This window comes from Bidens hawaiensis, unplaced genomic scaffold (assembly GCF_021521415.1).
Source record: "Bidens hawaiensis isolate Kalapana, Puna unplaced genomic scaffold, B.hawaiensis_p1.1 tig00042936_1, whole genome shotgun sequence".
Lineage (NCBI taxonomy): Eukaryota > Viridiplantae > Streptophyta > Magnoliopsida > Asterales > Asteraceae > Bidens > Bidens hawaiensis.
The window spans coordinates 109,942-116,549 of record NW_027497605.1 but is presented as its reverse complement, the minus strand read 5'-3'; the positions used below and the strand labels follow the sequence as shown (position 1 = coordinate 116,549).

At 36.6% G+C, this 6,608-nt stretch overlaps 1 pseudogene; it reads left to right on the top strand.

Moving 5' to 3' along the window:
- The first annotated feature begins 534 nt into the window (after positions 1-534).
- Positions 535-3,587, top strand: LOC143593938 (putative pentatricopeptide repeat-containing protein At3g11460, mitochondrial pseudogene; annotated as a pseudogene).
- Positions 3,588-6,608: the final 3,021 nt, after the last annotated feature.

Below are 6,608 nucleotides of genomic sequence, written 5' to 3'. Positions count from 1 at the left end.
GATAATAATCCCTATTCATTTTATCGCAACTGGCGGTCCCAACTATATAAAAGTTGGCCGCCAATGACCCCCCGCTAAAAATGACTTAACGGCGTTATACCTATTTCCGAAGTTCAAACTAATATTTTAGGGGTTTTGATCGGAAAGATGATACAAGTCGATTGATGTAAAACTTAGCTTGGAACTGTGATCCAAACGACTTGATTTTTGTTAATTCGAAGTTCAAACAACCGAATTGAAGCATTGTTTTGTCGTTTTAGAGCACTACTTCGAACTAAGTTTTACATCATTTGACCCATATCCTCCTTCCGATCAAACGTCCTAAAACATTAGTTAGAAATTTGGAAAACCATTAACAGGGGACCATTGGCGATCAACTCTTTTAAATTTAGGACTACCATTGATGACAAAATAAACAGAGATTATTATCGAACAATATCAATTAATAAGGAATATTAAAATCCAATAAACCTAAAATAAGTTATTTGATTTATTTGATTGAAAACCGAAAACCAAACCAAATTCTTATTCAGTCATTCGCCATACAAATAAAATCTAATGCTAAATAACTCGAACCGAATAAGCCTAATAACCCGCAAACCCATGGGAGTAACGCATGTCTCTCCAACGATTATTTTCCCTCCAACTTCACCTCCAACCGAAATTCAAACTCCACAAATCCATCAATTTCACTAAATCCATCCAAGCTCTTGCAGTAATCACCGATGAATTCTTAACCACAACCAAATTAAACCTAACCCACAACGCCGAATGGACACCCGGCTCGATTTCGTACTCTAAACTCCTCTCCCAATGCTGCAAATCCCACTCTCTCAATCCCGGGTTACAGGTTCACACCCATTTGATCAAACTTGGAATAAACCATGACCCAAAATGCAGGAACCATTTGATCAATTTGTACTCGAAATCCCGGGTTTTTGGGTATGCACGCAAGGTGCTCGACGAAAGTCCTGAACCGGATTTGGTTAGTTGGTCTGCGTTAATATCGGGTTATGTTGTTAACGGGTTTAATGATGAGGCGCTTGTGGGTTTTACCGAGATGCATAAGTTGGGTATTAGGTGTAATGAGTTTACGTTCCCGAGTGTGCTGAAAGCGTGTTCGATTAAGAAGGATATTGTTGGAGGGAAACAGATACATAAGATTGTGGTGGTGACTGGTTTTGAGTCGGATGTGTTTGTTGCGAATACGCTGGTGGTTGTGTACGCGAAATGCGGAAACTTTTTGGATTCGAGAAAGCTTTTTGATCAGATTGTAAAAAAGAACATTGTTTCTTGGAACGCGTTGTTTTCGTGTTACACGCAGGGTGAATATTATGAACAAGCGATCACCTTGTTTCAAGATATGGTTAGTAGTGGAATAAGGCCTGATGAGTTTAGTTTATCGACTATAATTAACGCGTGCACGGGTTTACGCGATGTGAAACAAGGAAGAAAGATTCATGGGTGTTTGGTTAAACACGGGTATGGTTCAGACCCGTTTTCGTGTAACGCGCTTGTGGATATGTACTCAAAGAATGGGGATTTTGATGATGCTAAAGCTGTGTTTGACCGGATCATTGACCCGGATATTGTTTCGTGGAATGCTGTTATCGCTGGCTGTGTTCTTCATGAATTAAATGATACGGGTTTGGAGTTGTTGGTAAGAATGAGAAGGTCGGGTTTAAAACCGAATATGTTTACGTTTTCTAGTGTTCTTAAAGCTTGTACTGGTTTAGGTCTTCAAGATTCAGGTGTTAAAGATTTAGGCCAACAATTTCACTCAATTTTGATAAAGTCAAATATAAATTTGGACCCATTTTTATGTTGTGGGCTTATAGACATATATTGTAAGTCCGGTGAAATGGAAGATGCTACACGGGTGTATAACATGATGCCAGAAAAAGAATTGGTTGCATTAAACGCGTTATTATGTGGATATTCACATAACAATAATGATATTGAAGGTTTGTTACTATTTGCAGAGGAATATAAGGGTGGTTTGGGGTTTAACGAGACCACTTTGTTAGCAATCCTTAATTCTGCAGCTAGTTTGCAAACTGTTAATGTCGGTGAGCAAATTCACGGGCTTTCAGCAAAAACAGGGTTCCAGTCCGACCCGTTTGTGATAAACAGTCTCGTTGACTGTTATGCAAAATGTGGTCATGTGGAAAAAGCAAGAAAGGTGTTTGATGAGTCGGATATTGCTGACCTGGCAACGTTTACGTCTTTGATATCCGCGTATGCTCAATCGGGTCAAGGTGAAGAAGCGATAAAAATTTACTTAAAAATGCAAGATTTGGAGCTTAAACCTGACTCGTTTATTTGTAGCTCTCTTATAAACACGTGTGCTAGTTTATCGGCTTATGAACAAGGTAAACAAATCCATGTTCATGCGCTAAAATTTGGATTGTTAACCGACACGTTTACTGCCAATAGTTTAGTCAACATGTATGCTAGATGTGGAAGTATAGACGATGCGACCAGTGCGTTTTTTGAAGTACCTGAAAAGGGCATCGTGTCATGGTCGGCTATGATTGGTGGATTTGCTCAACACGGGTATGGTAAAGAAGCCCTTTCGTTATTTAACGACATGTTAAAAGACGGTATTGCCCCTAACAACGTGACTCTAGTAAGTGTGTTAACGGCATGTAACCACGCCGGGCTAGTGACTCAAGCGAAACACTACTTCGAATCAATGGAGGGCGATTTTGGAATTAAACCGACACAAGAACATTATGCGTGCATGATCGATATTCTCGGTCGAGCAGGGAAGTTAAACGAAGCAATGGATCTTGTGAATAATATGCCGTTTGAGGCGAATGCTTCTGTTTGGGGGGCGGTTCTTGGTGCTGCAAGGACTCATAAAAACGTTGACCTTGGTCAACTTGCGGCCCAGAAGCTAATGCTTCTTGACCCCGAGAAATCCGGAACCCATGTTTTGCTAGCGAATATATACGCGTCAGCTGGTTTATGGGAAAACGTGGCGGATGTAAGAAGATTGATGAAAGATAATAAAGTCAAAAAGGAGCCCGGGATGAGTTGGCTGGAAGTCAAAGATCGGGTCTACACGTTTATTGTCGGTGATCGAACCCATTCGATGACTAAAGAATTATATGAAAAGCTTGATGAATTAATGGAGTTAGTTGGTAAAGAAGGGTATGAGGCTGTTTTAGAGACTGATTTACACAATGTTAAAATAAGTGAAAAGGAAGCTCTTTTATCATACCATAGTGAGAAACTAGCGGTTGCTTTCGGTCTCTTAATAACGCCTAAACGGGCCCCGATTCGGGTCAAAAAGAACCTTAGAGTTTGCATAGATTGTCACACATTTCTTAAATTTGTTAGTAAAGTTGTGACAAGAGAAATAGTTGTTAGAGACATCAACCGGTTTCATCATTTCAGAGACGGGTCGTGTTCTTGTGGCGATTATTGGTGAAGTTTTCGCTCATCTTCCTAAAGCAGCTTTGTAGTTACAGTTAGTTAAGGTATGAGAAGAACAATTTTCCTTGGATTTTTGTATACAACTATTTATTTGCCAGTAATGGTGCATAATGATAAATGATTACTCCATTTGATACAAGTTAAAGGTAGACACTAGTTAAAACTCTAGTCGAGCTCGGCTCGTTTCGAATCTCTTTGACTCTTTCTAAAGATCAAGTTCGGCTCATGAGTAGTTTTGCAAGCTCGTTTGTCTTTGACTAATTAATTTATATACATTTTTTTTGTAAATATTTTATTTATGATATTTATAACTAACATAGTATGTGTTATTCTGTTATTTTTATCGTAGTTTTATATATGATAATACACAAATAATAAATTTGTTTAGGCTCGCAAGCCAGCACGAGCTCAATAAGTGAAAGTATTAAAGATATCTCCTAACTAAAATATTATCAAGAGACTTTTGTTGAGCAAAATGGATAAATAATGAAATATTATTTCTTCTCATGATCATATAATTGAGCACCGTCTCGAATTAAGTTTACATCAATCGACTTGTATTCTCCTTCCGATCAAAAGTTGTAGGTCCCGAAACCGGATCAAACAACAAAACAACCTAAGTACTAGTCGTTCTTGGATCAACCTCACAACTAGTTGGCGGAAACAACTAGTTGGACCGAGATCTCAGATCTTGTATGTGTTAAAGAGAGCCGAAAATATAAAAGAAGGTTAGAGAGTTGAGAGTGTTTTTGGTTACTTGGATAAAAACGAAAGATGCAAGTGTTATTCACAAAGGTTGGTTGTGGAGAAATGGGGGTTAAGTGACCCTTTATATAGGGTCCCAATTTCTCTAACAATTACATTTTGTCCTTACAAAATAAGCGTACTGAGGTACGTAATACACCGACTCTAAGCAAATATAAAGACATACGCAATCCTAAAACTAATATAGAATATTGGCCCCTACAATCTCCCTCTAGGATTGTGTATGTCCAGAAACCTTCAACAAGTTCCTTGCTTTGTCTTTATTTCTTGAAATCTAGTAGTTGTCTTGATCCAAGAGCTTGAATGAGATTGGATCTTGACAATTCTTTATTTTCCGATCATGAAGACTTGAGCTTCAATCTTATTTCCTGGGAAGGATCGGCAGCAGCAAATTTTAGAAACATCAGATGCGGGAGGCTCGACATCTAATTTTCCTTTGTTGACTTTCTTGAGCCGACTTGTTTCTTTGCTTGGTCTTCTAACTGATCTTCAGACATGATCAGCTCCTTTTTAGGTTCAACCGCCAACTGTCACGTTCTTGTTTTCTTTTAAGCGCTTCAGCATCTGCAACTTCATTCTATGCAGCCCAGGTCACGTGATCTTGATTTACCTATCCATGTACAGCTGCACAAAACTCAAAAACGAATAAGATTCGTTCACAGACCCTCTTGAGGGTCAAAGAAGAACTTTCCTTTTCAAAGTATGTTCTTGGTATGAAGTGTTTGCCAGATAACTATGAAATTTTATTATATCTTGACTTTTCATAAAATACCAATTTCAGTCTCTCTTTGTAAATGATATATGTTTAAGTCCCAAGTTTCCAACGAACTTTGCATAAACGACCTTGACAACAAAACACATGATTTTGAAACTCAGATCTATACTATTCTGAGTCTCTCTCTTTAAAGCCAATTTCAAAATTTGATTTATTTTTCAATCGATTTCAACAGGTAATCTTCTTCAATCTTTTTTATCAATTGCCTTCTACAATCGATTTCTTCAATTGACTTTTCATGAAATAAAGTTTTAGTTGGTTGCAGTGCAGGCCATGGATCATCGTTGATCATATGTAGACATTACAAAAAAAGTTATCTCAGGTAAACTATATATTATTAGCACCATTAATATGTTAAATCTTTGTTGAAACTCCAATTCAGTTGCTCCATTCATGATTTCTGTGTAAGCTCTTAACAATTTTCTTTTTTTTTGTGCAGATTTTATAGTGGAGCAAGCGTGCAGGATCTTAGAACTGATGAAACTAGCTGTTGTGAATATCTTGATGGAGAATATATTCAGGTACAGAATTTAGTTTCAAGTGATATGCCAAAAGTTATATGTCTTATATTTGCATATGGTAGTTATATTTGATTGCAGGAACATACGAAAGTCAGCTGCACTTTATGGACAATAACAATAAAGCAACTCCTTCCTATGATAAGAGCATAGAGGTAAAGAAATTAAAGTTTTTCAAAATGGATTACAAAGTTTTGTGACTTGAAGTCGTATCAATTAGCTTTTGGTGTTTGGACATATTGATTATGACTATAAACAATCTCAATATATTTTAAAAAAGTATATTCTGTGACTTATTGGTTCATTATATTTTTATTCACTTAGGTTGTTGAGACTCATGATGTCAATTTGATTTCCTTAATTAGTTAGATACTTTAATTAACAATTTTACATTATTGAGTCCAAGAAATATGTATTCAAAATAGTAGATTGTTCAGTTTAAGCCTCAAGGTGGTTATTATTTTTGTTTATATTTGAGATAAGGCTTGTGTACATAGATTGATTCTGTTTTCAAATAAATTAGTTGATTAAGGTTTCATTTTAGTTTACTCTGCATTTTCAATATACAATAACAAGTGAGGTTTTTGTCTTACAAATAAAATATATTTCTTTATATGTAGATTGTTACGTACATTTATTATGTGTGAACAGAAAAGACTCACGACCTACAGAGGTGGAGCTTTATACAAAGGTTTGATATTTGGAATACGACTATTAAGAAAACCTGATTTTGAATCCATATCCATTCATGTAAGTTTATAACGTCTTTTGTTTCGTTTTCTACCGTGGTTTCGTTTTCTTTGTTTGTGGATTCTTTAAAAGTTTAATTGTGCAGGAATCAGAATGGCGGGTTCTATATTTATCTCAACTTAGGCCTGCCGGAGTTTCATTCAATGGTTGTTAACAGTTTCATCAGCCGGAGGTTCGTTCGTTCATGTCAAGAATATGTCTTATAAGGAGGTACTTTTTGTAAATTCAGTTTTTTTGTGTTTTGTTTGGAATTACATTTACGTATTTCACTATTTTGATTGTCCCCAAAAGTTGCTCGATGAAATGCCTGTATTTGTGGATTCGTTTTTTTGATGTCTTATTTTGGATAGAACTGTGGA